Below are 8,026 nucleotides of genomic sequence, written 5' to 3'. Positions count from 1 at the left end.
ACAATACACATCTATTTCGGTGGTGGGAAGATACACCATATCGGATTTGCTGATGACATAATGACAATAATAATAATAATAATTTTTTTTAAACTATATATGACGGCAGTATCTGTTCCCGATAGAACAGTTACCGTCAATGACCATGCAGCTTTGCTAGAAATCAAATGATAATTAAATGGACACCCTAGCTGCAAGCAGGCGTTGATACACTTCATTGGGGACATGTTGAAAGTGTGTGCCCCGACCGGGACTCGAACCCGGGATCTTCTGCTTACATGGCAGACGCTCTATCCATCTGAGCCACCGCGGGCACAGAGGATAGTGCGTCTGCAGGGACTTATCCCTTGCACGCTCCCCGTGAACAGATACTACCGTCATATATAGTTTAAAAAAATGGGTTTCCGTCCTTTGACCTTGTGCGAACGCACACGCTGTGCCCGAACTCGTACGGGACTTGGTAGATTAATCTGCCACGAGTAATGAGTATGATGGGCAAACATCTATTAGGTGCACTACGAATGTAGTGTTGTGGACATGTTGGGAATGTGGATCTCACGGGGAGCGTGCAAGGGATAAGTCCCTGCAGACGCACTATCCTCTGTGCCCGCGGTAGCTCAGATGGATAGAGGGTCTGCCATGTAAGCAGGAGATCCCGGGTTCGAGTCCCGGTCGGGGCACACATTTTCAACATGTCCCCAATGAAGTGTATCAACGCCTGCTTGCAGCTAGGGTGTCCATTTAATTATCATTTGAATAATAATAATAATCGCGTGTGGCGGATAGGGGAAACCCTCCCCCATATGGGTGGTACCGAGGAAATCAAATACTAGGGGTGAACCAAATACTAACACAATCCTGAACGGCTACCAAATCCGTTGAACCCAAAATCCAGACACGTCTGAGTGAAAATCACCGCTACTCTGGTCACCGTCTCTTAGCTCAATGAGCTTGGCTGAAAATATTTGCTTTCAAAGGCTTCAACACCCTCTGGTCCTGTCCGGTCCTGGTATCACCCAAGCCAAACCAATGAAACACAAGCAAACATGAACTATGCAAGCAAAGTCAACTTTACCCCAGGTGGTACACAACCCGGCTGTCGACAGGCGGCAGTTGGATTTTCGGATTCTGGGGAGTCCAGGTTAGCACGGCAGAGAATATCTAAGATCTCTGGTAAATTTCCCTACAAGGAAGAAACATGCATTTAAAAGTAAACATCGATACATTGATCCAAACACGAAAACTAAATAATCTCACAAAAGAAATCCACCGACAAAAAATTCTCATCCTTGCTCTTCAAGAACCACGACTAACTGACAATGAAACCTTGTATTAGGGAAACCATTGCGTCTTCAAAAGCAAAATACAACAAAAGGTAGCGAAAGGCGTACCAATCTTCGGCTTTGCATTACTCGAACACAGATCTATCATCAACTCTGTCAAAGAAATCACACCCATCAACAATGAAAAGGTTCAAATGACTCTGTGCACTATGGGACTTAACACCGGAGGTCATCAGTCCCCTAGAACTTAGAAATACTTAAACCTAACTTAACCTAAGGACATCACACACATCCATGCCCGAGGCTGGATTCGAACCATCGACCGTAGCAGTCGCGCGGTTCCGAACTGAAGCGCCTAGAACGGCTCGGCCACCGGTGCCGGCCCATCAACAAGCGACTTATGACTATGCTCATTCAGAGCCACAGTAAAAAATATACGCTCATCAATGCACGTGTCCCCACCAACAACGAAAATAAGAAAATCTCCGAAATTGTCGAAAAATTCTGGAACACACTCGAAAATACTATGGGCAAAATTCACCAGGATGACGTCAAAATACTAGTGGGAGACTTCAACTCTCTATTTGGGACAGAAAAAACCTGTAGAAAAATCTTTGGCACAAATTCAACACACCGAAACGCTTAGACCAACGGCACACGTCTGACTGACATTTGCCAACAATTCAACCACAAAAGGACGTCTTCCCACTTTAGGAAAAAACCAGTTCCCAGGTAACATGCTTAGCTAACAGGTGCAAGCTGCTTTCGTTCGCCTTACGCGACTCGCTGAAAGCCAGATTTTTAATTCTTTTGTAGCACAGCTACAAGCAGGCTGATAAAAAAATAAGGGAATCGTAAGACAACGCTCGAGCAAAATTCGCCTTGCTTCTTTCAGTAACTATTAGTGTCAAAGCGAAAACCTTACGGTGCTGCCAAATTCATAATGCCACTTTCGTTTTCTGCCGACATATTTTTTGTTGTTGTGAATACATAATTTTATCTATGAAATGTCACATTTTCATAATACTTACGAATGGTACAGGAAATGAAATAAATACAGATCTTTTCGAAGTCAAAAGTTGGTAATATCCTACTAATTAGTGTTAAAATAGGTTCAATCGTCTCACAGACACTTAATGCTTTATTAAGATAGACTGCCGTCGTGATGTTTCTGTAGTAAGCTGAATTTAATTTGTATTAGTACAGTGAATATTTTAATTGCATTTTCCGTTAGTTTACTAAACGCAACACTAATTATCAAAGAGAAATTAATCAGCAGCAGAATTTTCTTTCACGATATCTAAAACGATCTGACAATGCTAAAGTTGTTTACAAATTCTACGCCTGTAGAAACCTACTGGTTCTAACGATGTCATTTAACCAGAGTAGTTTTAAGAGTATTTCCGTCTAGAAATGAATTGCCTTGACGGTTGATCGATCAAGAGCGGGAAAGGTAAAATTTTACAAATATATGACGAGAGGGACAAGTGCTTGAGAGAGGACTTCCCTATTAATACAAGTGCCTGAGAGACGACTTTTCTATCAATCTCCTGGATTGTTTTGTTTCTCAAATCAACAGAGTGCGTTATCGTGCAGTAGCACAAAAAAAAAATGGTTCAAATGGCTCTGAGCACTATGGGACTCAACTGCTGAGGTCATTAGTCCCCTAGAACTTAGAACTAGTTAAACCTAACTAACCTAAGGACATCACACACATCCATGCCCGAGGCAGGATTCGAACCTGCGACCGTAGCGGTCTTACGGTTCCAGACTGCAGCCCCAGAACCGCGCGGCCACTTAGGGCGGCCGCAGTAGCACAGGTGATGTAGTTTTTTTGCTCGATTTTCTTACACTCCGACCGAAAGGAATGCTCGATGAGTGACCTGATAACGTTCAATAATAGTCACTCCGTTGATTTTTGTTGTTTCGAATTAGAGCATGCAGTACTCCTACACTAGACTTCTGAACTTTGCCTGTTGAATGCAAATGTCGCATGATGGTTAAATGGTAATCTATCACATATATCAGTAGTCGAGATTTCCTTAATGTGGAAAATCATTCATGCCAGAACGATCTTTGTTGAAACACGAATATCTTTTTCTGGCGTATTTTTACCAAAAGCACTCGCTGCAAACACAGTTCAAATCTTTCTAGCTGCCTCCTCTGCGTTCACCCCTCTGTTATACCAAAAGTAAACGTTGTGTTGCAGATGTTACACCTTTTTCCACTTGCGACTCAATTTTACAATGCTTAACTGTAGTTCATGATTTTCAAGTATGCAAAATCCAGTGCTTAACTGCAAGATGATAACTAGAACTTCAAATTCGAAAATGACAGTTGATACATACACTGACAACGCCGCGCGCGTTCACATGGGCGGCGCCGGATTTCAGGCGGCGGGTGGCGTCTGGCCGGTGGCCGGTAGCCGCCGCAGCGCGAGGAAACGCTCGAGCGTAAGCTGTTATGATCGTGGCGCAGCCATGAGCTGTTCTGCGGAATTGTTTCTGGAATACTTGTCGTTGCTGGTGGGTAGAATGTTGAGAGAATTATCTTCGATGTTCAATCAGAATCATAACTTTAGACCGAAATGTGGTAAAAAAAAAAAATAGTTGGACACGAACAGCGACCATAAGCTTAGAATGCATGACGATTACCATTTTTTCTTTTTTTTTCTTATTGTTCATTATTTATCGTTGTGTTTGGTCGTTGCGGACGTCGCAGGACATCCTGTTCAAGTTCGGTGGTTGATCCTTCCACTCAGTTTTTTTATTACAGAGGCCAACCGGCTCTCTGACCGAACACGCTGAGCTACCGTGCCGGCTAGCACTAGACCACGGGCTCACACAATCCGAGAACATCTCGGAAGTAGACAACACTTCCTCCTAACGCTTCCGCATCTTACAGTGTTGCCAGATTGTGCAGATGGCCGGTCAGTTTTGTTGGCTACGTTAAGTGAATAGACTCGGACTTAGTCTCTGTGGCAGGCGGCCGGCGGTCAGTTTTTATGTCTAAAACTGTACGCCAATGTGATTCATTCACATATCTGTGTGGCGCTAAAGTGTGGTTATGGATAATACGTATGCTCATATTGCGAATGTAATATCATAAGTAAAGAGAGGGAAATGAATTAGGCGTCCTTCGTCTTCCGTAACATCAAATATATTTTAGTTATTCTATCTTAAATGAACTGCGCAGAAAATCAGTCACCAGAAGTAAATAACTTGTTAGCAACATCAGATGTTATTAACAGCTTTCCGGCGCGGTGCTTTCAACGGCGTCATATCGCGGATCGCACGGCTGCTTGCGCCGTCAGTTCGAATCCTTCCCCGGGCATGGATGTGTGTTAGGTTGGTTTAAGTAGTTCTAGGTCTAGGGGCTGATGACGTAAGCAGTTTGGTCGCATAGTTCTTGGAGCCATTTTTTGACCTTTCACGTAAATTTTCTTTTCATAAACGGCCGTATCTTTAGATTGCGTTGACATAGAAGCTCACTTTTTTACACCACCAAGGGACCGGTTACCGCAAGAAGTGCGAAACATTTCCGCTTATTATGTCTACCCTTTCTGGAGGTAAACGGGTTTTAAAGGTTGGGTAGACCGATAGACGATCAAGAAAGTGAGACTTGTAGGGTTCCGTTTTTACCGGTTTCGGTGACGAAATCCTAACAACGAAAACAGCTACGACAGCTACTGAAGATGAGGGCCGCATAAATAACACCCCCTACTCTTTATTCGAAATGTGCTAGTTGTAGTCGATACATCAGCATATTAATCGTAGCTACGCTTTCGATCCAAATAACGTTTACAGGAATGCAAATAGAATCCATTTGCCTATACACGTGGTAATTCACATCCCAGTATTAATGCTACCGCGTTTTAGAAGTGCGAACATTCCCATTGCTAGCTAGCTTAAGAAACACTTAGGCTAATGAACGTTTTCCGGCTGTGGCGAGTCTAGTGGAGAATTCGAAACAGTGTAGAATACGTTTGGCAGCTGTGTAGCCGTTTGTTTCCTGGGGTGGTGCAGAAATATCCTACTAAATTTACTCTCTAATAACAGTATTTTGCTATTTCGATAAACATCTCGAATGGTTGCACATAAGCGGCGACATAAAGGAAGAAAATTCATGTTTTTGAGTCCAGAAAGCTCTATGCAACAGAAACTGCAGTTCATTTTGCCATTTTCATTGCGAAATTGCCGGCTTATTCATGTCTGGGGTAATAATAGAGGGCTGCCTGGGTTGTCTACTAGCGTAGTGAAAGGAGGGTCTGGTTTGTTTTCGGTTGTAATCTCGATGGAGGCAGGTAGAATATCAGTAAAGCAATTTTAAGAAATTCTCGCGCCCCCAATACTTTTTATCGCTACCTTTATTCTGTACTGGCGCCCTGTGCATGTCAATATGACACTCTTGTAGAATTTCATACATGTTACTGCCTACTTTTTCCGCTTCTGTCAATAATGGAATTGACTTAAGTGTGGCACTGAATGATTTTTAACTGACTTTCGTTATGAATCTTCACGCATTGCTAAATTTGCACACTTTCATGGTAGGTCAGCAACGGTAATCCAGTATGACTGGTCTGAACGTTGACACAGACCGTTTCGCGGCCGAAAGCGGATAATATTTTGCTAATTCGTAACGATCCGGGGTTCTTTGTCTTACTAAAACAGTTATGTTATCTCGATAAGTTGAAAGTCATTTTTATTGGTACAGTTCATACCAATTAGCGTTTCTTCTTTCATTCTGTCTTATATTTACGTGTTGTATTTAACACACTAATCAGCATTAATATAGTATTACAAAGTATTGAAAACAGCCTAAAAAAGTTCAGATAGTTTGTCAATTTCACGCCTGTGCATAGTATGTTGGTAGCACTTCGTCGCCTTGCCTGTTATGCTGTGTAGCAGACTTTAAAGCCGTGCGGATCAGCATAACGAAAAGGCGAGGGGTCTCGCTCGTTTTGTCCACGGCTGTACATAATCTATGTACAAGTAAAGATTGCAGACGCATGGTTGACGACATACGGATGCCTGAGTCTGGTCGTGAGTCGTACACGGATAGTCAAATTGTAAGGCGACAGCTCGCGATAAGCGGGAAATCCGGGTTCGTGTCCCGGTCCGACACAAATTTTCATGGTCGTCATTCCATTCTCCAATTGATGGTTGTCCTATTCGCAATTGCGAATAAATTTAATGAATTACAAAAACAGTACCGAAATGATTGTAATTAGTATGTAACTTACGAGAGTTGTCCAGAAAGTAATGCAGCGCAGTTTTTCTTCAACAATTCTTTATTGGACATAATGAGATTTACATTCACGAAAGAATGGTGTTTTATCTACACATCCTATTTTTCCACGTAATCTTCATCCCGTTGTATGACCTTCCTCCAGCGCGAAACAAGGGCTTGTCCTGGCGGAGGGGGCACACTTCCTTTGTTGATTGACAAATGCAGCGTCAAATACCGAGTCGTAATGCGTCTGTCCTCGCCAATTGCAACATCAGCTCGCTGCAACATGTAAGGTACGGCAGCCGTAGATGGTCTCCGCGACCGTTGTAAATCGTGGAGCTCGGCTGAACCGCCTGCTGGTGACCTCACCCTCCTTGCCCAGCGACGAACTGTACTTCCGTCTACAGCAGATGCTCCGTAGACTTTGCACAAGCGTTTGTGAATATTCCCCACAATTTCTTTCTCTGCAGTGAAAACTTCAATGACGGCACGTTGCTTGTAACGTGCAGCATCTACAGATCCCGTTTTGAAACTGTCCTACAGCTACACTATCTCTCGGAAGTGACGTAAACTTGGCACTGTGACGTATAATTTTATATATATAAATTATGTTTTCGGTGCCTACAGTGTAACGTCTTTCAGTGTCAAACAAATTTTATTTTCAAAGAGGACCACTTAAGACTATTTCCATGGGTTCGCCCCTCAAATTTCTCCCTCATATCACAAAATTGTCGTATGATGTAGTACAAACTGAAAAAATAAGTTCCTTTTAAAGCACAGTTTCGTATATAATTTATATTCAAAACCTTACACCTGTGTCACAGAACAAATCCTATATCGAGAATATTTTACACAAGTTTAAGGGAAGAAATGGTTCCGATAATTATTACAGTATTTGAAGAACATCAAAATATGAACAGGCAGAAATGAACAAACAGTACATGAGACTATGTTAATCAGTTCAACTGTAAAAAGCTAAGGAGAATATTATTAGCAAAATGAGAAATATGCAAAAGTGAAATGCCAAAATGAGCACTTCTCAATTGGGAGTAAATCAAAAAAATCAGAATGGCTGAAAGAGAGCACAACAACACGAGCTATAAACGAATAAAAGCTAAGCAACTAAGCAAATAAGAGAATAGGCAAAAATGAGATGCCAACAAAATGAGAGCTGACCGAACTCCGTCGGCACTTATATACGGTTGCCCTTGTGCCGGCACCTCGCGGCCCGTACGCAACACGCGCGCCTGTGACCGCAATGCACTCTTAGCGCTCGCGGCGGCGTCTAGCGGCCCGTACGCACGTTGTGCGATTGCTGTCGCAGGTCGACCCTTCCTCTATGATGTTACAGCGCGCTCACACAGGAGACTTCAAATAATACATACTAGTACGGCCGGCACGGTAACTAAGCGTGTTCGGTCAGAGGGTTAGCTGCCTTCTCTAATAAAAAAACTGAGTTAATGGATCAACGACGAACTGATACGGGTGTCTTGCGACGTCCGCACCGAGCAGAT

General features: G+C 42.9%; 1 non-coding gene across 1 annotated transcript; it reads right to left on the bottom strand.

Annotated features, from left to right (window-relative positions):
* Positions 1-239: 239 nt before the first annotated feature.
* On the bottom strand, positions 240-314 carry Trnat-ugu (transfer RNA threonine (anticodon UGU)). Its single transcript has one exon. It is a non-coding gene; the product is annotated as a tRNA-Thr (tRNA).
* Positions 315-8,026: the final 7,712 nt, after the last annotated feature.

Source organism: Schistocerca nitens, chromosome 2, assembly GCF_023898315.1.
Source record: "Schistocerca nitens isolate TAMUIC-IGC-003100 chromosome 2, iqSchNite1.1, whole genome shotgun sequence".
Classification (NCBI taxonomy): domain Eukaryota; kingdom Metazoa; phylum Arthropoda; class Insecta; order Orthoptera; family Acrididae; genus Schistocerca; species Schistocerca nitens.
This window is presented reverse-complemented; position numbering and strand designations above follow the sequence as displayed.